Below are 23,564 nucleotides of genomic sequence, written 5' to 3' on the forward strand. Positions count from 1 at the left end.
AGGTTTAGGTTAGGCGTTTCTCTACCTTGAATTTATTGTTCAATAAACACCCTTGAACTGTGATCACTTGTGTCTGTCTTTACTGTTGCTACCTTGTGTTCCTTACAGCATGGATTGGTATGCAAACAGGCTGGTGAGGGCAAGTTTTTGCAGACAGTAAGGAGTGCTGAAAGTGTGGCTCATGCCCATATTACCGGTTGAATTGCTCATAGGGGCCTAGAACTAGGTGAGAGGTTAGCTGATGGGTCCTATCCATTAACTTCCCATGGTAAGCAGTATGGAGCTGTACTAGTACAATTGTGTATCTTATGTCCTGAGGTCAGTTTCATTGATGCTACCACTTCAGCTAGAGTTATACTTTTTTGCAAGCATTGTTTATGGGGGATGGGTGGTCTCAGAAACTGAGGTCTATTCTTTCTTGAGAGAAATTGAGCTATTCTTGCAAGGGTGTAATGTGCAGCATATAAAGATCTCTACATATCATGCCAACAGTAGTCACCTGGTTGGGAGATTCAGTCAAGGCCAGCCTAAATGCAGGAGGGTGGTTCCTGTTAATACCCGACAGAGAGAGAGTGTGGCACCATATTGAAACCTTGGTGGTTGTTCCAACACAGGGTAGGACCATTTTTAGATGATGCTTTATTGAGGTGTAGTGTATAAAACAGACAACCTGCCAACATGAGATTGTATGACTGGTGGAAAACTGTGGTATAAAGAACCATTAAGGTTGATGCCGGAATTAAAATCAAACTGCCACCATCCTTGCAACCTAGGAAGCTATGGACGTTTTCTGATCTGCACCAGGTAAGGAAAGTCATGAGAACATCTAGCCTAGCAAGTGATGGAAGAGTTTGGAACAAGGATGGGGTGCTCAGAGCTGGAGCTCCTGGGATACCAAGGGCGTCTTCTACCCTTATCAATGGCCTAAGTGAGGTGAAAACTCCATTGGCGCTGCTGAGGGATCATCAGCTCAAGAAAGGTTGAGAACAGCAATAGAGTTATAGTTATCCACTTAGTTGAAACACGATATCTCTGGGTGTGTTTTTTACCAAAGATTAAGAGGTTGCACTGTGTTGAGTGCCTCCATCCCCAGTATGGCATGTCTACAACACAAGAGCTCAAAATATGCAATTTGCCAAGGATCGGGTGAGGCTGGACTTCATTAAATCCCCTTCCTCCATGTGCTAATCCCTTCTCTTTCCTCCAACTGCAAAACAAGAACTCATAACGTACGGAATTACCATGATTACAATGCTGTACTATGTGTTTCGTTCATCATGACAGAGCACAATTGTTGACTGTATACTCTATGTCAAAGGTCACTATAATACACTGTAATGAGTGACACTATATTTAAGTACTGTCTTTTCATGTATTCGCTAGGGAACAAAAGAGTGAAGAGTCTTCGCTGCAATTAGTCCATCTTTCTCAAAATAATGATCCATGAATAAAAGCACTCTGAAATTTAGTTTCCCAACATCACCGGGCACCAGTTTACTACTGTTGAGAACTACCCACTATGCTAATCCCAACGTTATGCATGTTGGAGCAAGTGATTAACACAACCTCTCTATATAGTTCTGAAAGAGCTATGGAAGAGATTAAGGTTTTCATTAGATACTACAAGTAACTCATTCACTGTAATGGAAAGAACACACATATTGGGGAAATTATGTTGAACTTAGTGCTTATGTTTTTTGCAACTGACCTCTCAGTGATGATGTTTGGGTGCCGAAATGCCATACGTGTTCATGCAAGAAATCAGCTTTTTGGCTGACAATAAAACAGACATATATAAATACTGATGCGAATGAATGCATCTGAGATGCAACATTAACACATATGAGAGTGCACATCCAGATAGCCAGATAGTGAATGCAGGGGTTATTCATGTTATTTGTATACACGAAAGTGAGAATTTACAAGACACTGGACCTCATTATGACCTGCCGCTCCGGAAACAACGGTGACGGTAAATCCACCGCCACCGTTGTTTCCAGACCGGCTGATTCCGAGTTCTGCAGGCAGGAGGTGTCACTCCCACCAGGTCTGGTCTGGCGGGAGTAACACCTCCCGCCTGCAGATGGAAATGGAAACACCGGCTCCGTCATAGATGGAAGCAGTGTTTCTATTGTCCCGACTCCATAGGGATGGGGATATATGGAATTCCGCCTCTGGAATTACTGGGTCACTGGGGTTGTAATGCCCCAGTAATTCTGGCAATCACAGAGACGCAATGGCATTTCGGGTCCGGCGGCAGCCTGCCGTTTTTTCCAGCACGGCTACCGCCGGACTCATGATGAGGCCCACTGACAAGATCATAAACGGAAAAATAGTACATATGTTTGCTCATCCAGCAATATATTTCGAAAAGTACATCTGTGTGTATTGTATGCTCTTTGTAAACATTCTTTTTTTTCTCCTGAACTGTGGTTTAAGTTGCATGCTAATACGGGCTTCGAGTCATTTGGTTAAACCCAAGACATATTTTCTAAAATATTGTGGAAATGTGTGTATTTAGGAAGAGCTTCAAACACTGATTTCAAACACGAATCTGAAATATTCGCAAGAGTGACTTTCTATCATGTTATTATCATTTCCCCCTCTGGTCAAGCATTCTACAGAATGAATGCTGTGTATAGATGTTAGCAAATGGGCAAACGCACAAAGAAATGCTATGATCTTCCTCAAACACCTCGACGACACATATAGTGCTGATGGCCTAAAGCCCTGGAAGTAGATCTGATGGTAAAATTGAAAGCTTTTCAGAAGTCAACAGTTCCACGTGCACTGGCCCGAGGCCCCATGGTAATTATGCAAACTTGAAATGCTGAGCTTAATCGAGTCTGACTATTAAAAATAATTGTGTCGAGGATCATTACATTGTTAGCTTTAATCAACTTGCCTCTCTGCAGTGCGGGCATTGCACAGAGATGGGTTGAGGAATTGCAGACCATAGAATGGAAGGGATGGACAGCTCGTTGATCATATCATCTCATTTGCCAGGCATTAGGTAGGCGTTCATTATGCACTGTGCTTTGCCTTCCTCAGCTCGAGCTTGCTTCATTAACCCATTTCATAATGTTCTCCCCGCAGTGGAAAAAACATCCCATATGTTGAAAGTGACATTGTACTGACATATGCCGAGCAAGCAACACTCCTACTCTACTTGCCTTTCCTTTTGTTCTCGGGGTTTGACCTTCACTGCCATCTTTGCCAATCTGCACGAGGCTGGATGTCAACATTGCATCCTGTATTGCTGTCTAAACTGCAAAAGAAATTGGATCGCATATGCAACTTTGCTTTTGCGTATACGGCCATCTTTTTCAATTATGGCTCATATACATTATTTGGAGTTATTTCTATGACACTGGATAAGAGATTTCAGGCTACTTAGATAAGTGTCTGTCACATATTTGAGAGAGTGTCACCTCTAGATTTAGGTTGAATCTCACGCAGGTCACAAGGGACAGCTTTTTGACCACCTGATGATGACTGTGGCAGTTTGAGATGGAGGCAAGGATGGGTCAGCGAAACTCTCACTGAGCATGGAGACGCCTGATGTGTAGTACATGCTACTTTAAATGTATAGTCACTAGTAAATAATGATATCCTTCATTGGAGGAATGCAGCTTCAAAAATCTTCAATTAATCCAAAATTGCTAGTAATCCAAATGTATTTATCCAAAAATAATTAGCAGAATCCCTGGCTGATACATTTCAGACTCTAGATCCTTCTTCAGGGCGGGCTATATAAAATTAACAGACAAGTAGAAATCACTTCTAATTTCAATGCAGATGTTACAATTCACAAAATAGAAATTATCATAATAAATCCGAAAGCGTACCTGTCAAAAAATGCACTGTGATCGAGTGCTATAGAATTCACTTTCATTACAGTCATTCTCATACCACTTTATCTCAGATCCATCAATGTGGTATTACTGCTGGAAACAGCAAATTAAGCAATTCTGTAACATTGACCTTTGTGTCCACTCCACATATCAGTCATATTAGCAACAATTATCTGTCATGTAACATAGAATGGTACATCTGTTACTTTAATCCTTATCCAATTTTGATGCCATTAATCCGAAGCTGTAGAATCCAAGTGAACTGGTCGTATAGCTAACAAGCTGTTTTCTTAGTCCCTGCAATGTATTTGATGAACATTAAAACTAAGTTCTAACGTTTAAAAATGGGAGTAGGGTAAAATGCAGTGGCAACTAATTATCCATTAAAATTATCCGTTGCCAAGTGCATAACAAAAAGGCTTACCTAAATATATGGGACCGCTTGCGTCTTGTCAAGAGGAAAGGAAAATGGGATCACTTCTCAGTATGTGATATGGCTGTCTTGCGTCCTGGTGGGAGGAAAACTTCGTAAATATGGGCGTTTATGTATGCATGCTGATAGCTTGCACTGAACTTGTGTTGTCAGCTATTAAACAAAATGATGATCACTTACTTGTCAAGTGTTCTGATACTGCATATCAGTTCTGTCCAAAACCCAATGGTCCGGAAGTGCCTCTGTGTCAGCAGCCTTGCGTGTTGCCATGGCACGGAGACGCTGGGACCCTCGGGTGGCTTATAGAGGCGGACATCATCACATGGAGACGTGGTGACGCCTGGACGTGATTGCACTGACTGATGGGAATTGAAGTGGAATCTTGTAAAACGATCTGTGAATCACGGATTAGTCAAAAGATGCACATGATGTATGATTGTGTTTAGCTGTTGCCAACAACTGCATCGTAGGTCTTGATTAATGCAAGTATGTCAGTGCATTTCTACTCTTGTAATTAATGAAAAATGATGAAACTCTAGAAGTGGTTGTCACGTTATGTGAGGGGGATGTTGAAGGAGTGAATTTAATAGATCAAAAAGACATTTGAATAAGTAGGACTTCTACTTACTGAATAAGTGAACTATAATTCTGTGCTTTGTCCAGACCCCTTGGCCCAGCCATCCAGAGTGGCCATATCCCTTGGCCATACCTGTCCGGAGACCTTGCTGGCTGTCCTGAACCCCAAACTCACGCTTCCATGTAAGTATCACATCACCCAGTCCCCAAATTGCATATCCTGCTCTTTTGATACTTGCACCCCATTGAAATCCAAGTCAAATCCCAAATTGCCAGTGTAATCTATTGACCTTCCCATACACAAATCTGTATTAGCCTGTGTATTTTAGTGCATTTCTTTGATAAATCTTTCCATAGTCTCTATAAATCGTTAGCATTATTTGCAATGAAATCAATGTATTCCCCTATAAAGAGATTCACGGGGAGATGGTTGCCATTCTAAATCAATCACCTCATGACAAGTGCCTTTCTTTAATAATTATAGCAATTACAATATAGTCTCAACAGAAATAGTCTTTGTTTAACAAAAAATGAATTTTCCTGTTTATTGAGCTTTTCTACCAATTCTGATTTGCATTCATCCCAAAGAAAAACCCAAACCGTAATCCTATTAAGAGTAACCCCTTTCTCAAGTATCTTACCTGCACATGCCTCTGTTTTTCCTACTTGAAACCGATTTCTGATTTTGACAACTAAGGCCTTTACTTTGCTGCTGTCAGCACCAATCCTGTGTGAAACTAAATTCCCATTTGCGCATGTGTGTTTTTTTTTTGCATTTGTTTTCATTCCCAAATCGATTTTCTTACCTATGTTCATATTGCCTTGGTGCCCTGCAAGTAGTCTGTAAGCTTCCTTATCTCTCAAGTGTAGCAACAAGAATTTCTGTCCTAGCTATCCCACCATGGTTGTGAGCAACCTTGTGAGTAACAAGTAAAATCTAATTATGCTGTTTTGCTCCTAAAACAAGTTTTCATTTTCTTCTTTGGCCTCCCATCTTGGGGTGGTGGGCTGAATACAATATTTGCATGTAACAGCTGCAACAATGCAATCAAAAGAGATGTAATCACTCACTCCAGAACTGGTGAGAAAGTCAAAGACTATGCAACTTGTGAAACTCAGAATGTTATATTTGCCGTCAAATCCCTGTGTGGCCTGACGTATGGGGGCAAACCAGTCGTAAAGCTTGCATACGATGGAACGAGCATAAGTCATATATGTTTCATGCAAGGAAACTACAACAACATGAATGCAGGTAAGAAGGAAGGAAAGCAATGCAGCAAAAATCACACTGGCAGAATTGCAATTTCTTTTTTCACAGATTTAAACAAGCAAACAGCTAAGGAAATGAGCTAAACAGTCAACTCGAAAATTGCTTTTTTTGATGGGGTACCAAGGCACATAACAGGTAAGATACTCAAGTGAAAGGATTACTTTTTATGGGATGACAGTATGGGATTCTTTATAGGAAAGGTAAATCGGATTTTATAATGAAAACAATTTCACAGGCAAACTTGGTTTTGTAAACAGAAATGATTTGTTCTACTGAGGCTGCATTTTAGTGACTAGATCATTAAAGAAAGACTCTGAACGCAAGGAAGCTAATTTGCAATATTAACCAATTCATGCCGCTTCCTCTTTATATAGGAAATAATTACTTTAGCTAAAAATGGTACTAAGGAATTACACAGATTGCGGAAATGATTTGAAAAGAATGACACTAACATATGGAGCCTAACATGGATTCTTTTAAGAACAGGATAAAACACAGGATGCTGACAATTTGGGGAATTTACTAGAGTTTCTTATAGGATTTTTATAGGATTTGGACAGAATGCAAGATAACAGAGCGGTGTAATCAGTTTATTTTGGCACTGGGGATGGTGATACTTACAAAATGCACTGGAGTTGGGTTATTGGGACAGCTTAGCTGGATCTCTGGACAGCGAGGCCAGGGTATGGTCACTGGGTAGCGGCTGGGCTCTCCTTTATGGGAACAGTTGGGCAAAAGGGGTCAGGTCTCTGGATTCTCTCAAAGCGGATCAGCAGCCTCTCCTCTTTTCTCCCAGGATTAGTGGTTCTGCCTGGACCTAGATGGGTGGTTCTGCCTGGATCTGGATCAGGATAGGTGGTTCTGCCTGGATCTAGATCAACTACCTCTGGAGTCTTGGAATCTTGCAGGGTGAATTTTGAATGTCTGGATTTTTGAATGTCTGGATTCTTGAGTGACCCAAATCTCCCTGTGCCTCCTTCTTATATAGGCAGAATGACAACAGAGGATTTTTACAATGTGGGCGGAAGTAATCTGAACATACCCCCTTGGAGGGCATAGGTCAGGCTATGTGTGTCCCCTCCTCCCTGCAGGTGGATTGGTTCCAAGGAAGTGACATCAGTTTAAGTGTGGGTGTTTTATGACTGGCTTTGTTTCACCACAGTTACTTTTACCAAAATAAGTTATGGAACAAAACCCTTATATTTTCAAACATCCCATTATAAAAAATCAGATAGGCAAATCCCATATTTCACAAGGAGTGTGCTGGTTCAAACGCCCAGTCTGTGCGATGCTGCTACGCCCTTTTTGCACTCTTTTGCCATTTCTCATGGAAAACATGTTATCTCAAATTCTTTGAATAGCTACACATAAGCCTAACAGTGTTGGGCATATTTTCATCAAGTTTCATATCTGTGACATTTAAGCTTTCCCCAGAAATGCCTTTTTACGGCTGTTCATGTCCACCATATCAGGAAGACACACATGGTCTTATTTTACTTGTGGAAACATTACATTAAAACTGTCATAATTTCACTTGACTGCTTCTTTAGAATACTGAAATAAATGTCTTAATGTAATAAGTCTTTTCAATCAAATGGGCTGGACTTGTCCCCAAATGTGGGCAGTCTTTCCAACCCCCCGTCAAATGTCTTCCCCTGGTCAACTTGCTCAGGGGTTGTCATGACTCCCCCTTTCTTTGAAGTCCTCCAGTTTACATGGAAGGGAACTCACACTTCTTTGTGAAGTGCTAATTCCCCTTGGTCCATTGTCCCTTGCTGGGGAACTGCTGGCCAGTCTGATGAGGTCACATATTTCCACACGTTGACCTGTTCACATTTGTAAAAGGGGCTTCCTTTCCCATGGGGCTGGATTTCTTTGAAGTGTCTGCCTTGCCAAACTAGTTCTGGAGTCTTCAAACATGTTTTTTTCTTTCTCTCTCTTTCTTCCCCAGAACCCAAGTCCTTTTGTAAATAATATAACATACATTTAAACCACCCCAGCCTCACACATATAATGCGGTTTCTGTGCAAATTTTGGGATGATTTCACATTTAGCTTTCAAAAGAGCAGTTTTTTTGCTTTTGCAAAAGCAGATTTCACACGTGTTTTTATTTCAGTTCATTTTGAGATTCCCAATGCGGTTTCTTAGGCACACATTTTTTTTGGCATTAACTTTATGAAAGCTTTTCATTGCACTGGTCAGTTTCTGTTACAGAGGGATATGCTTGACAAATGGGTACTTTGAAACTGGCACATAGTAAGTGTGAGAGAGAGAGCTTCTTTTGAAGTACCTTGCGTGAGTTAATTTGTTTCCAAAAATATATTCAAGCCATATTGCATTAGAAATCCGAATTCTTGGCCTTTCAAGTGGTTTCCCAGCATATCAGCTGCTCAGGGAATGCTTTTGCCTCACCTCTTGCTACTCAGCAGAAATGAAACATGACAGAAGAGGTTTCCTTGAAGGGCACAATCTTTGTGGAAAATGAATCGAGAGCCAATTTGAAAGTCGTCTTGAAAGTTATGTGTGTAGTTTTAGTATTTAACATGACAGAACAGAAAAAAGGTGATGCCTTTCTGAGCAGAGGTCATTTTCTGCTGAATTTAGATAAAATAAGCAAATGCAGCCTTTCTTTGTAGTGGCAGTGGAAAGCTTGCCACCCCTACGCCAGGGAAAGAAAGCACAGCCACTTTTGGGGTGAAATGGGGTAATGTGGTTTTTGTGGTAGGGGGTTTCTGTTTGGGCTGGCAGATGTACCCCACAAGTATCAGGTATAACCTAATGGAAATTCCTCCCATCACCTCTTGTTTCTCCTCTCCTTCAGAACCCCACTTGACACACCAAACCAATGAAGAAGGGTGCCACTGTGAGGCCTGTCTGGTGTCATGTTCCATCTGCTATCTTGAGCTGCAGGACCCTGGAAACAGAACATACTTCTTGCTAGGCTGTTTCTGTCCTTTCTTAGACAATCTCGAGGTCAGGGATGTTCAAGATAGGGTTGCTCTGTTATGTGTTTGGTATCAGGCATCTCCTCAGGTTTAAAATAACATTTCTGGCTTTCCTTCCTTGGCCCTGCCCACTGCCCTGCATTGTACCTGCAGCTTGAGGCCACTGGAAAACCAGCAACTCATCTTGCTGGACAGATCCTGTCCTGCCTAGATCTTCTTGAGGTCAGGCATGGCCATGATTACGCTGGTGGGTTCAGTGCTAGAAGTCTACTGGAGGTTCAAAGATCTTTACCACCTGCACCACCATAGAGGAGTCTCCTGGTGAGGCCTGCCATACGTCATGCTCCATATGCCATCTGACGCTTCAAGTCTCTGGAAACCAGCCCTCCATCTTGCAGTCCTACTCTTGTCCCACATAAATGACATTATTCATTCCATTTAGGAGACATTCGTCCAGCCCTCGTATCTTTGCATTCTGTTAATTGTAGTCCTGTTTTTATAATTAAGGCTCCCTGTTTTCCTGTTTACTGATTTTTGCACATAAATGCAGATGGAAATCACTCGTTTTCCTTTCAGTATTTATTTGCAAAGAAATGATACAAACGAAAATAGGATGGGTCTTCAAGTTGTCAAACATGCATATCAGGTCAATAGCTGTACAAAGTAACATACCAGAAAGATTAAACTAAGAATTACACGTACCTTTAAGTTGTTTACATGTCTGCAGATATGCAGCCCTTGACTTGTGCAAGAACACAGCTCTAGGAGTTTTACATGCCTCCAAGAGCTAATGTGTTTTTGTTTTTTTCATTTAAATAAATGTTGAACAATACCGGTTACAATTTTCTGTTCTTTTAATAGCAAACAATAAATGTGGAAACTACAGAAAAAACGATCCGAAAAAAAAAAGATAAATACAGACGCAATTGGTGCAAAAGTAAATAACAAAAAAAAAAACAGGAATCTTCTTTATAATACATAAACCAATTACTATAAATGCAAAGTCTGCAAGCAGGACTGACCTACAATGACTATAAATGCAAAGTTGCAAGTTGCAAGCAGGACTGACCTACAATGACTATAAATGCAAAGTTGCAAGCAGGACTGACCTACAATGACTATAAATGCAAAGTTGCAAGTTGCAAGCAGGACTGACCTACAATGACTATAAATGCAAAGTTGCAAGCAGGACTGACCTAGTGTCTCCAAAATGGAATGGATACTGTTGGCATGCGTGGTCTTGCCCTCAACCATCTAGCGGTCAAGCATGAGCACGATCGGGCTGCTGTCTGTCATATGTTTGGTGCCTCAAAGTCATTCCGCCTGGCTGTCTCCTCATGCTGGGTGTCCCAGCAAATGTTGATCTAGACAAGGGCAATTTTGATGAGGTGGGGCAGGGTCCTGGTACGGTCAGGGCCTTGCCCCACCTACTCTACATGTTCACAAACATGATTTGTCAATGTTCCTGCTTGCTCCATTGCACTAGATTATACTCACCTAATCTTTCTGAATATGCGTAAGTCATATTTTGGTTATGCCTGGAAATACTGTTCATGTATTCCTGCCATCTATGCCTGCTAGTGAACTGTAACATAGTTTTCAATTGCATGCAAATTTGCATGCTAGGTGTATGCCTTACTTTCTTCTGCGCCCTAAAGTAATGTTACATTTACTTGATTGGTGCACCCAATATTTATAAAATGTGTATCCTTACATCACTCCATGTTACAAGTAAAGTGACGTCTAGGCTCCAGATCAAGAACGCAGTGTACCTCTAACATATACCATTGTCTGCTTAACATTCTAATGTTCATATATGTTTGTCGTGCACAGCGTGTGCTAGTGCACTTGTGAACACATTCTGAAATGACATGAACACCTATTTGGATTCACGCTAATGCACGCACATGCTTGAAGGTTGTTCCATATTCCTACACCCCACTTGTCTACACTTTATTTGAACATAATGTTACCAGTTCACTTCATTTTCCCTGTCCACTCCAGAAGCTTCTGCCCTCCCCTTGCCGCTGTAGATCTTCTTGGCACTGCCTCTTAGTGCCCCCTTTCTGCTCCCTATGGCTATCTCTATCTCTGCTGTATTTCCAAATTGCTGTACTATCCACTTCTGGCACGATGCACTAATGTTTGTGATTTATATGTGTATTTTGTTCTGTACGGCAAAGATCACATGTATCCTTTTCCTGTAGGAGCTTGCATCTTGAGAATATGGTATATGCAACACTCGATTTTGCACTGGATATCATGATTTGAATCATGGTAAAAATAGCACATTCTATGCATCACTCACAGCATTCCCTCCTTCTAGTTCTCACTGAGCCCACTTTTCTCATCACCATTCATCCCTAGCTCCACCATTCACCATCGGATTCTTACCATCCTCCTCCCACTTGTAGCATGACATTTGCTCTCTTTCCCCATCCATTCCTTAAACACGTCCGATTGTCACGTAAAACATTCTTCACAAGTCCTTCCCTCCCGCTATCTAAATCTCACCCCTTTCCTACAACACTACCCGATATCTCTAAAAACACACTGAGCCAGTCCCCACAAGACTCTCCCAACATCCATCCAATATTAATGGCGTGTTGTATGACTCTAAGATAGATATATATGCCTTAAAAGAAAACTGGTTCTCTGATCATGAAACCACACTAATCAATACACCACTCCATCCTGAAAGTAAAGTGCAGGTATGAAATACATCTTTCAAGCCTTTTGGTGGGGTGGATCTAAACTATCCTACTTCCCTCCAGACTACAATCATTCACAAAAGTATTGCCACCTCATTTGAAACCTATTTTTGCAAATGTGTGCTGGATACACCCACCTGTGTGACGATTGTCACTAGCACTTGAAGTGCTACTGATGCATCATCATTCATTGATGACTGGACTGACTTATTAAAAACATGTAAACATCATCTGTCATCATTCGTTGTGACTTAAACATCTGGATAGACTGTTCTAACAGCAAGCACTCAATCTCTTTCCCTAATCCATGTGATTCTCTTAAAATTAAGATTTGCTGATTTGCCCCTAAACAAACACGCTTGGGGTGGCTACAATGCTCGCTTCACATATGTTTCTTTCTCCTGCCTTGGTTATGAATGTCTCTTCGTCTGACCACTCTCTCCTACAAGCTCAGCTGGCTACTTTCAAGAGAACATGTTTGTCAATAAATGGGAATCTAGATTGCATCAGAGTTAATCTCTCAAAAAGCATATGACACTGGTTCCCTTCTCTGCAACTATCTCTGACCCACATTCGGCTCCTGCCTCTCCCGACTCCACATTAGAGGACCTTCACTTCACTAGGACAAGAAATCTGAATATACTAGCTCCTGCCGTTCTCAAAAAATCAGCCTCTTTCCAAACGATCTCTGCCTAAATGCCAGTAAGATAGAGATCCTTTACATTGGAAACCCTGCTCTTGCATTCCCTCTCTCACTGGGGAGCAGGTGCAAGGGGAGCTAGGTCACCTGGCCTAAGCCCCACCCACCTGGTCCCTTCTTGGTTGGTGCTCTTTTCCCTACTTAAGGAGCCCTCCAGCCTCTTTTTCTTTGCAGCTGGGGAGCAGGTGCAAGTGGATCTAGGTTACCTGGCCTAAGCCTGCCCATCTGGTGCCTTCCTGGCTGCCGCTCTTTTTCACCACTTAGCAAGCCCCGCCAACCTGGTGCCTTCCTGCTTGCCGCTCTTTTCCCTACTTAAAGAGCCCTCCAGCCTCTTTTCCTTTGCAGCTAGGGAGCAGGTGCAAGTGGATCTAGGTCACCTGGCTTAAGCCCCGCCCACCTGGAGTCTTCTTGGTTGCCGCTCTTTTTTACAACATAGCAAGCTCTGCCCACCTGGTGCCTTCCTGCTTGCCACTCTTTTCCCTACTTAAGGAGCCCTCCAACCAATTTTCCTTTGCAGCTGGGGAGCAGGTGCAAGTGGATATACGTCACCTGACCTAAGCACCACACACCTTCTTGGCCCTGCCTCTTACTTCCTGCTCTTAACTCTTAGATCAAGGGCATCTCTCGCCCGGGCATCCAAAATAAAGGGTAGAACAAAGAAAAGGGCAATTCCTGTTCATACCAGGAGGACCTAGGGCCTGACACCCACCTCAGACAACAGGTAAGCATGCACCAACATGTGTTTACACCCTCTGTCCCCACAGGCCATCTCCACCCCCCGCCTACGCCTGTGATGTTCCCTTGTGCCCCCCCTTCTCACACACAGGTGTAGCCTGTTTTGCTTGATTCTTCTACCCTGTTTCCCCTCCCCCCTCCAGCCTACTTCTGCAGGAGTCTGTCCTGATACATTCTGATTTCACCACTACTGTCTTGTGGCCAATGCTGGATTTGACTTTTATGGACATCATTGATTCACAGTGCGTCACCCTTTCTCAACTCTCATGCTGGACTTCCTTTGCCATCTTGTACTCATGGTGGCCTTAAATCATGCTGTTCCCATCTTCATATTGTATCCTGGGTTGCAACATGATGTGTTACTACTGACTTCTGCAATTTTATTTGCGCTCCCCTCTTGCTTCTCCACTCTTTTTGACTGCTTACTCTCTGTTCTCTCCTCCTCTCCCTTCCCCCTTTTCCTATCTCCCCGCCTCCTCCCCTTACTTTCTTCTATGCACTTACTATATCAGAATTGTCCCTGGACCTAGTATGAGAGCAACCTCGTCTGTTTCCTCCCCTCCTCCCCTGATCCCCCATCCCCCTTCTAGCACTATCTGAAATGTTGTCAGGCCTAGTACGATAGCCGCTTGTTTTGTTCCTCACCTCCCTTTCTGCACCCCTCTCCCTCACCTTTTGTTTTTCTCTGGCTCTAACCGAAATGTCTTCAGGCCTAGCACGGTAGTCGTCTGTCTGTTTCCATTTCCTTCCACCTATTTCCCTCCCTTCCTTACCTATGTCTTAGCTCTTGCACTATCTGAAATGTGGTCAGGCCGAGTACGATAGTTAATTTCCCATCCTTACTGGTCATAGCCTGTAAGAATGTCATTGTATTTTCCCTTGTTCCCACCCTTGCGTTGAAGCACTTCGAAACACATTGTGTATAGACGCTATATAAATAAACTATCATAAACTATCATATCACTCTGGCTTCCCTCCATGGACCCTCTTCCCTTGCCTACCTGTGACGCAAAAAACGTGGGTATCATCTTTGACTTCACTCTCTCCTTCACTCCTCACATGACAGACCTTTCCAAGAAGGCTTTTAGGTAAGATTTTCATAGCAATGATCAATATTCCTGATCTGTGTCAACCTCAGAACATATTGCTTTACTGCTGGATTCTTCTTCCTTACACCTCAGTGAGTGTGAGTCTTTTACTCTGTTTATTGGTGTCATTTAGTGTATTTTCTTTTATTTTATCCTCTTTGACAACCTTGGCACATACTGCCTATTGCTGCTGGGATGCCTTTGGGCACCCCTTTTAACTTTATCTGATTAACCTTGTGAGAACTACAGTTCACACGGGTAGAAAGTGGAGTGCTGTGGAGATACAATTGTTAGGGAGAATTCTCAGAAATATGCTAATACCTCTCTACCTTAGAGACCCCCAGCACTTTTGCTGAACTCGAGGACTTTTAATTTTTAACCTGGAGAGAGTGAGACATTTTTTCCCACTCTCTCATGTATTTTTCTGTGATTTAAAACACTGTGTTTCTTTTGGCTTTGGAGTCTGGCAAACTCCGTAAGCATCATCTTTGCATTGCGGCACACAACACCTTCAGTGCAGTGGCACATGGAAGTGTCTTAGATTTCCCAAAGGTTTAAATACCTTCTCTTGGTTAAACTACTGTTTCCAAGAGCAATGAAGTGAAATTGACTTTACTTACAATTTGTAACTTTCTAGACCCAACACACATTATCTTACCATAGAGTGCTGGAGGGGTTACTTAGTATCCCATTTGTCTAGTTTCTCATGCAACATTTTTATTTTACCCTGTCTAGAATTAATGGCTGGTGGCAGTGGTTTAATTTTTACTACCATTGTGTCTTTTTACTGCGGGCTCTGTTTGCAGCTGCAGTAAAGCATCCATGGGTGCCCATTTTGTCAAAATGGTCCCGTTCTTTTTTCACCATTTCTTGCTGGAAAGGTCCTTCTTGAGATTTACTCTGCGTGCCAAACCAAGTTTGGTCCCTTTGTTCCTTTTGTCTTTGGCGGGATTCACAAGCGAAGCCCGCCTCTGTCTCCAGTATGTCTGGCAGGGGCAGGAAGTGAGGTAGGTGCCTGAAACATCCTGTGCTTAATTCCATTGGATACAGGAAGGCACCAAAAGGTGATTGGCCACCTGGCTGTCCATTAAGGACAGCACCCTGCTGTGTGATTGACAGCTAGGTTGGAATTAATGGGAGAAACCTGCATAAAAGTTGAGGCTTTTTGGCTTGGAAGGCAGAGTCGACCACTGGACGAAGGCATCCAAAGAAGAACTTGGAAGAGATGCCTGCTCCAACTCCTGGACCGTTGGTTTGCCCGGTGAAACCCTGCTGCTGTGTTAAAGCTCCAAATTTGCCTCAACTAGAGAAGCGCTGCAAGAACGACTTCTCCCCTTGAGTTGGCGTGACCAATCACCTCCAAAGTGAACTTATTGGGACATCATCTCGGAGCTGGCTGTACTTCCACTGCTGCTGGAACCGAAGTTACAGGGAGAGGAACACCAAACGGATTGCATAACTTTTAAGTTGGACCCGAGCTTATGGTAGATCCTCCAGACTCCCACTAAGCAGGAGTGACCAAACCTGAGCAACCTCAGCAGAGTGCTGGACCCCAGATGTGAGGAAAGTCCAAAGTGGTATCCGAGAGTCCACAGTGGTGTTATTTGCTGAGATGTGAGGAGCTGAAATCGCAAAATGCTGCTGAATAGATGTTTGTCCTTTTCTGCCGATGACCGTCCCATTGCACTGTAGGAGTCCTCAGATGTCCTCCCGCTTGTCCCCATGACTGAGGCCCAGGAACAACAGGATCTACAGATCTGCACAGGAACAGCCAGCTGGAAATATTTCTTCTAAACAAAGGTACTGTAAAGTTTGAGAGGACTTACCTCTTGTTGTTGTAGCCTTATTTGATCTCAGTTGAGACTTGTCGTGGTTGCTTCTCTAGAGTTGCTTACATCTTCTACCTCTCACAAGCCTCCCAGCTTGTGACCCTACTTTGATTCTACTAATTCTACAAAGACTTCTAAAACATTGTGCAAGACTTGTACTTACATGCAAGAAGTACTTCAGCTCACCTAGACTTTTGGCCAATTGACATTGGCTGGCCTGGCTCCCTGAATGACTCTTCTCTCCTCTGCTTGTGTCTTACCTTCCCTCCAGGAAAGTGTTAATTTACTTTGCATTGTGGAGGGGGGGTTCAAAAGTACTTTCCTGCTTCAGAAGATGTGTGTGATATCTTGTTTTGTTCTGAAATATTTTTACTTCAACACTCATCTCAGTATTGTTGTAAATGTACCAGTGATATATTAATGTCCACAGTGTCCTTACTATTTAAGTCAACTGAGGGTGTAGGAAGTGTCTCTGTGCCATCCTAAATGGGTATTTGCTGATTTAGAGAAACTAACAGTGTGTATTTTGAAGTGTATTTGTGTGTTACTATTATATTGCTTCTTTTGAAGAAGGCTTATTCAAACTGACTGTTAAATATCAAGAAAACTTGAGTATAAGTATCTATTTGGATACTTGTCACTGTGAATCTCTGTTTAACTCCACTACTGCTCACAGTAACCCCTCATGAGATAAGCCTGGCTGCTAAGCCACACTACCAACGTTTGTAGTACAAGCTTATACCAAAGGTTGGGTTCCTATTACCAGGAGGTCAAGGTTGTTGTAGTGCACCCAAAGGGTACTGCTCCAAATCTTGCCTAACACTGGTGGCAGGCAATGAGGATCTATTCTAGAGTTGTTACACTAAGTATTTGCTTTGCTTTTGCTCAACTAAAAACCTTCACAAAGCTAAGCTTCACTAGAACAGCAACTGTAACATGCCAAATATGGATATCTTCAGTCAGGAATCCCTGATAATGTTAACAGTAGATCAACTGAAAGAAATGTGTAAAGTCAGGAATCTCCCTATTCAAGGAAAGAAAAGTGAATTGATTGCAAGATTGTTGCATCAGGAACATCTGGGTAGAAGGCCTGTCACACCTGCTAACCCTGGAAATGTGGAAATTGATGATGGGGATGATAATCCAGAGTCTAACTCTAATGTTTTAGAAGAGCCAGAAGAGGGAGAGGAGTACGAGGATAGGAATCCCTCTATGCCTCAGCCTGCCCTTTTGCCTCAAACTTTATCCACCACTGGGACCCCACAAGGTCCATCACGGAGTCCAGAATGTGTCTCTTGACAAAATGAGATGTGAATTGGAATTTAAAAGGTTACAAGCCCAAGATGAACCCACAAATCATGACATCAAACTCAGGGAATTGGAAATGCAACATGCTTTTGAAATGAAAAAAATGCCTCTTGAAAATGTTTCACTCTCAGAGTCCTCTAGGTCTTCCAGTCCAAAGATGTGTTGCCTGCCCAAAGAAGCAGTGAATATGTATGATGTGAAACTTGATATTTTGGATTGGTTTGTAATGGAGGTGGGGGAACTTTAAAGATTGGAGTATGAGAATGTGAAGCTAGCTTTAATAGCTAGATTTGGGAAAACTCCTTCCCAGTATCTTAAGAGGTTTAGGACCCTCAACAAGACTGATGTACCCCCTGGGCTGCCTGGGTGTGTGAATGTTTGAAAAACGTAGATGGTTGGATTAAGGGTTACAGAGTGAACTCCATTGAAGGAATGAGAAATCTATTTGTGTTGGAATCTATGTTTGATGCCTGCTATCCAAAGCTAAGACAGCACATGGCTAATTCAAAAGAGATTGATCCCAAGAAGCTAGCCAAGGCTGCTGACTTGTAGGTTGCCAACAGGGCCACTCACAAAGAGGATGAGGGGAAGTAGCACAAGAAAGATGACAAAGAGAATTCTAAATCCCCCCACCCAAAAGAGGGGCACAAACATAAGAAGGGTAAGCCACACGTGAAACCGAATCAGTCTAGTGAAACCTCTGGTGGTAAACCAGAGGGAGGTCAGCAGAAGCCCCCATCTGTCAAAACATTTGAAAAATGTTATGCTTGTGGGTCAACTGCCCATGTGAAAGGGGATTCCAGATGTAAGGGTAAACCTTCAGGGGTACACACTGCCTCCTAAACCTTAATCCCTGAGGGAGAGGTACATATGGCAAGTGGAAACTTCAATCTATTGGCTGAAGACCCCTTTGGAGTCTCAGCCAGTGTTTCTTTAGTATCCCTGGGTCTGTGGGAACAGCAGAATATAGATGTGTATAACTCTAGTCCAGACAATACCAAAGCAAATTACAAGGACAATGTACTTGTGAATGGTCAGGAGACCCCTGCCATAAGAGACACTGGGGCCAGCATTACAGTGGTGTATGAAACCTTTTTCAAACCTGAGGATGTTGCTAATGCACCCAAAGGTCACACTATTCTTGCTGGAGGCCCTGTCCAGATGGTTCCAATTCTACCAGCTCTCCTCCAGTGCAATAATATGACTGTAAGAATACCTGTCAGTGTGCAAAATGAGGTGCCTGGCAGAGTCCTGTTGGGGACTGACTTAAAGGCTCTTGGAGTTATTTCAAGTGCCCCCAGGCCTCCCAGTAAAAGGAAGCAGGAGCAGACTAGATAGGCCAGAGAGCAAACATTGAATGACTCTCAATGGGAAGTTACTGAAGTACCTATAACTCCCAGTTCACAGGAAGAACAACTATCTGATTCCAGGAAGAAAGAGACAAAGGGGAAACCCAAGGTCTCAGGAAGAAAAAAGTATCACCCCTGTGCACAAAACAAGGAATCCCTGAGAGGACAGTCCAAGGTCACACCTGTGATCCCTCCACCAGCTGTGGCTGAGTGGGAGGACTATCCAGAGGATGGTGAACTAGTTACTGGTGAAACAGAACTGGAAAAATCCCTTCCCCATGTTGGAGACCTGGATCCTAAAGACCATCCTGAGCTGCAGACTTTGCTTTCAGATGATGCCCCTTGTAGGGCAGACTTCAGCAGAGGCCAAAGAGCGTGTCCTACTCTTGAACAGGCAGCTTCCCAGGTGGAAGGGTAAGAGCCAGGGAAGCACAGGCTGTACTGGGAGGATGGCCTCCTTTACAGTGAGCCTATAGAGTCTACCCCAGGGGACTACAGAATACTAGTGCCTCAGGGGGTAAAATCTCAGTTTCTACAGTTAGCCCATGAGATTCCTTTGGCTGGTCACTTAAGTTTTAAGAAGACCAAGGAAAGGGTTTCTCTGTATTTCTACTGGCCTACGATGGGCTCTGATGTAGATAAATTCTGTAAAAGCTGTCACACTTTGTCAGACTTCTGGCAAGAGTGCAGCTGAGAATGTGGCACCCTTGGTGCCCCGCCCAGTGGTGGGAGTACATTTTCAGAGGGTAGGGATTAACATTGTGGATCCCTTAGACACTCCCACATCTTCAGGCAATCGATTTATATTGGTTGTGGTAGGCCATGCTACCAGATATCCTGAGCCCATACCTATGAGGACTGTTACTGTTCAGTCAGTGGCAAAGGCCCTCCTTGGTATTTTTACCAGGGTTGGTTTTCCTGAGGACGTTATCTCAGACAGGGGGACCAATTGTATGTCCCACTACATGCAGACCATGTGGAAAAACTTCTCAACAGCCTATCATTCCCAAACCAATGGGTTGGTAGTGAGGTTTAATAGAACTATGAAGAGCATGACAGGTGCTTTAGAAGAACCCCTTAGAGGAAAGTGGGACCTTCTACTTCCATGCCTTCTCTTTGCTTACAGAGAAGTCCCTCAGGAAGGGGTTGGCTTCAGCCCCTTTGAGCTTCTCTATAGGCATAAGGTTAGAGGTCCATTGGCCCTAATCAAGGAAGGGTTGGAGAGTGCTCCTTCACACAAGCCAGTGAGATTCACTGACTATGTGTTAGGTCTCCGAAGGAGAATGACATACATGATAACAGAAGCTTCTGATAACTTGAAAGCAGGTCAGTCTCTGGTCAAACATTGCCATGACAAGAAGGCCAACATCGTGAGTTTACTCAAGACCAGCTAGTAATAGTTATGGTACCTACAAGGCAGAGGGCCTTACAGGACAAATGTATTGTACCCTTCAATGTTTTGGGCAAACTTGGAGACGTCAATTATTTGGTGGAATTGGGCAATCTCAAGGAGGCCCAGAGGGTGTTTCACACGAACCGCCTTAAGGCATATGTCTCTAGACCAGAACTGGGAGCTTTGCTTCTAGCCTCTGATCAAGAGGAGGAAGAGAGTGCGCCTCTACCTGACCTCCTCTTGGGACAACCTTTAGATGGAAAGATAGAAGGAGTTAATCTCTCTTCTGATCTGACTCTGCACCAACAGGAGGAATGCAACATTCTGTTGAATACATGTGCCTCGCTGTTTTCACTGACACCAGGCTTGACCCCTTGGGGCCAGTATGATATACTCACCGGTGATTTTCTCTCTCTTAAGAGCAGGGGTTACAGAATGTCAGACCATGTAAGAACCCACACAAAGAAAGATGTCAAGAAGATGCTTGATCTTGGGGTAATAGAGCCATCTACAAGTCCATGGGCTATTCCAGTTGTACTAGTACCAAAGGCAGGATCCAAGGAGTTCAGATTCTGTGTGGACTATAGGTCTCTTAATGCAGTCACCACGACTAACGTCCATCCTTTACCTAGGAAAGATGAACTGGTGGATAAACTTGGTTCAGCCAAGTTCCTCAGTATATTTGACCTAACCTCAGGCTATTGGCAAATAGCTCTGACAGACCATGCCAAGGAGGAAACTGCATTTTCCACCCCAGGAGGCCTCTACCAGTTTAAGGTTATGCCTTTTGGATTAAATAATGCACCTGCTACATTTCAAAGGATGGTGAATCATGTTCTGAATGAGATGGAGGACTTCCGCATGGGATACTTGCATGACAATGCATTGTTCAGCCTTACTTGGAAAAAATATCTTGACCACCTAGGATATGTTTTGCAGGCTCTTGAGCAGGCCAATCTGACCATAAAGGCAAGCACATGTCAATTGGTCAGAGTAAAGTGGTCTACCTTGGACATCAGGTAAGAGGAGGTGAAATAAGGCAATTTCCTAGGTGGCCCAGTCTTGTAAGCACATGCTGTACAAGACTGGGCCACCCCTACTACTCAAACCCAAGTGAGAGCTTTTCTAGGTCTAGCAGGTTATTGAGACCTTTGCACCATAGTTTCTCCTTTGAATGTGATCTCCTCACCCAAATTCCCCAAGAAGGTCAGGAAGAATGAGGAGTGCACTGAGGCATTTGAAGGATTTAAGAAAGCCCTTTGTCATGCTCCAGTCTTGAGAGTTCCTGACTACAACCAATTCTTCATTGTACAAAGTGAGGCTTCCAATACAGGTATAGGTGCAGTTCTGAGTCAGGTGGATGTGAAAAGCAGGGAACACCCTATCTGCTTCCTCAGTAGGAAACTGAAGGACCCTGAAACAAGGTGGGCAACCATAGAACATGAATGTTTGCCATTGTGTGGTCTTTGAAGAAAATTAGACCATACTTGTATGGATCTACTTTTGTGATTCAAATAGACCGCCAACCCTTGAGATGGTTAATGACGATGAAGGGGGAAAATCCTAAATTGTTAAAATGGTCTATCAGCCTTCAGGGGTTTGATTTTACAATAGAACACAGTTCAGGGTGTAATCACCAAAATGCTGATGGTCTCTCCAGAAAGTATGACCGACTGGAGTAAGGAGATTCATCCAGGGGTGGATTAAATCCTCCTGTCCCTTAGTCTGGGGGGTGACGATTGTTAGGTAGAATTCTCAGAAATGTGATAATTCCTCTCTACCTTAGAGGCCCCCAGCACTTTATCTGGACTCTGGGACTTTTATTTTTTAACCTGGAGAGAGTGAGACATTTTTCCCCACTCTCTCATGTATTTTTCTGTGATTTTTACCTTTTGGTTTTGGAGTCTGACAAACTCAATAGGCATCATCTTTGCATTGTGGAACACAACACCTTCATTGCAGTGCCACAGGGAAATCTCTTAGATTTCCCAAAGGTTTAAATAGCTTCTCTTGGTGAAACTGTTTCCAAGAGCAGTGAAGTGAAGTTGACTTTACTGACAATTTGTAAATTTCTAGACCCAACACACACTATCTTACCGTAGGGTGCTGGAGGGGTTACAAAGTATCCCCTCTGTCTAGTTTCTCATGTAACATTTTTATGTTACCCTTTCTACAATTAATGGATGGTCGCAGTGGTTTTTATTTTTACTACCATTGTGTGTTTTTACCACAGGCTGTGTTTGCAGCTGCAGTAAAACACCCATGGGTGCCCATTTTGTAAAATGGTTCCGTCCTCTTTTTTTGCCATTTCTTGCTGGAAAGGTCCTTCTTAGATGTACTCTGTGTGGCAAACCAGGTTTGTCCCTTTGTTCATTTTGTCTTTGGCGGGATTCACACGTGAATCCCGCCTCTGGCTCCAGCTTGTCTGGAAGGGGCAGGAATTGAGGGGGTTGCCCAAAACTATCTGTGCTTAATGCCATTGGTAACAGGGATGCACCCAAAGGTGATTGGCCGGCTGGCTGTCCGACAAGGATAGCCACCCTGCTTTGTAATTGACAACTAGGCTGGAATGAATGGCAGAAACCTGCATAAAAGGCAAGGCTTTTTGGTTTGGAAGACAGAGTCGGCAACTGGATTAAGGAATCCGATATAGGACTTGGAAGGGATGCCTGCTGCAAATCCTGGACCGTTGGTTTTCCCGGTGAAGCCCTGCTGCTGTGCTTAAGCTCCAAATTCACCTCGACTAGAGAAGCCCTGCAAGGACATCTTCTCCCCTTGAGTTGGTGGGACCAATCAACTCCAAAGTGAACTCCTTTGGACATCCTCTCGGAGCTGGCTGAAATTCAGCTGCTGCTGTTGCAGGAACCGAAGTGCCAGGGAGAGGAACACCAAACGGAGTGCATCACTTTTAAGTCAGAATTTTAAGTCTTGGTTGCTCCTGTAGAGTTGCTTGCATCTTCTAGCTCTCACAAGCCTCCCAGCTTGTGATTATACTTTGAATCTAGTTTTTCTACAAAGACTTCTAAAACATTGTGCAATACTTTTACTTAACTGCAAGAGGTCTTTCAGCTTACATAGACTTTTGCTCTCTTGACATTGGCTAGCCTGGCTCCCTGAATGACTCTTCTCTCCTCTGCTTCTGTTGTACCTTCCTTCCAGCAAAGGGTTAATTTACTTTGCATTGGGGGTTAAAAGGTACTTACCTGCTTCAGAATATGTGTGTGATCTCTTGTTTTATTCTGAAATCTCTTTATTACAACACTCATCTCAGTATTGCTCTAGATATATTAATGTCCACAGTCTCCTAGTTATTTAAGTCACCTGAGGGTGTATGAAGTGTCTGTGTGCCATCCCAAATGGGTATTTGCTGATT

Source organism: Ambystoma mexicanum, chromosome 6q (genome assembly GCF_040938575.1).
Source record: "Ambystoma mexicanum isolate Mex_15411 chromosome 6q, UKY_AmexF1_1, whole genome shotgun sequence".
Classification (NCBI taxonomy): Eukaryota; Metazoa; Chordata; class Amphibia; order Caudata; family Ambystomatidae; genus Ambystoma; species Ambystoma mexicanum.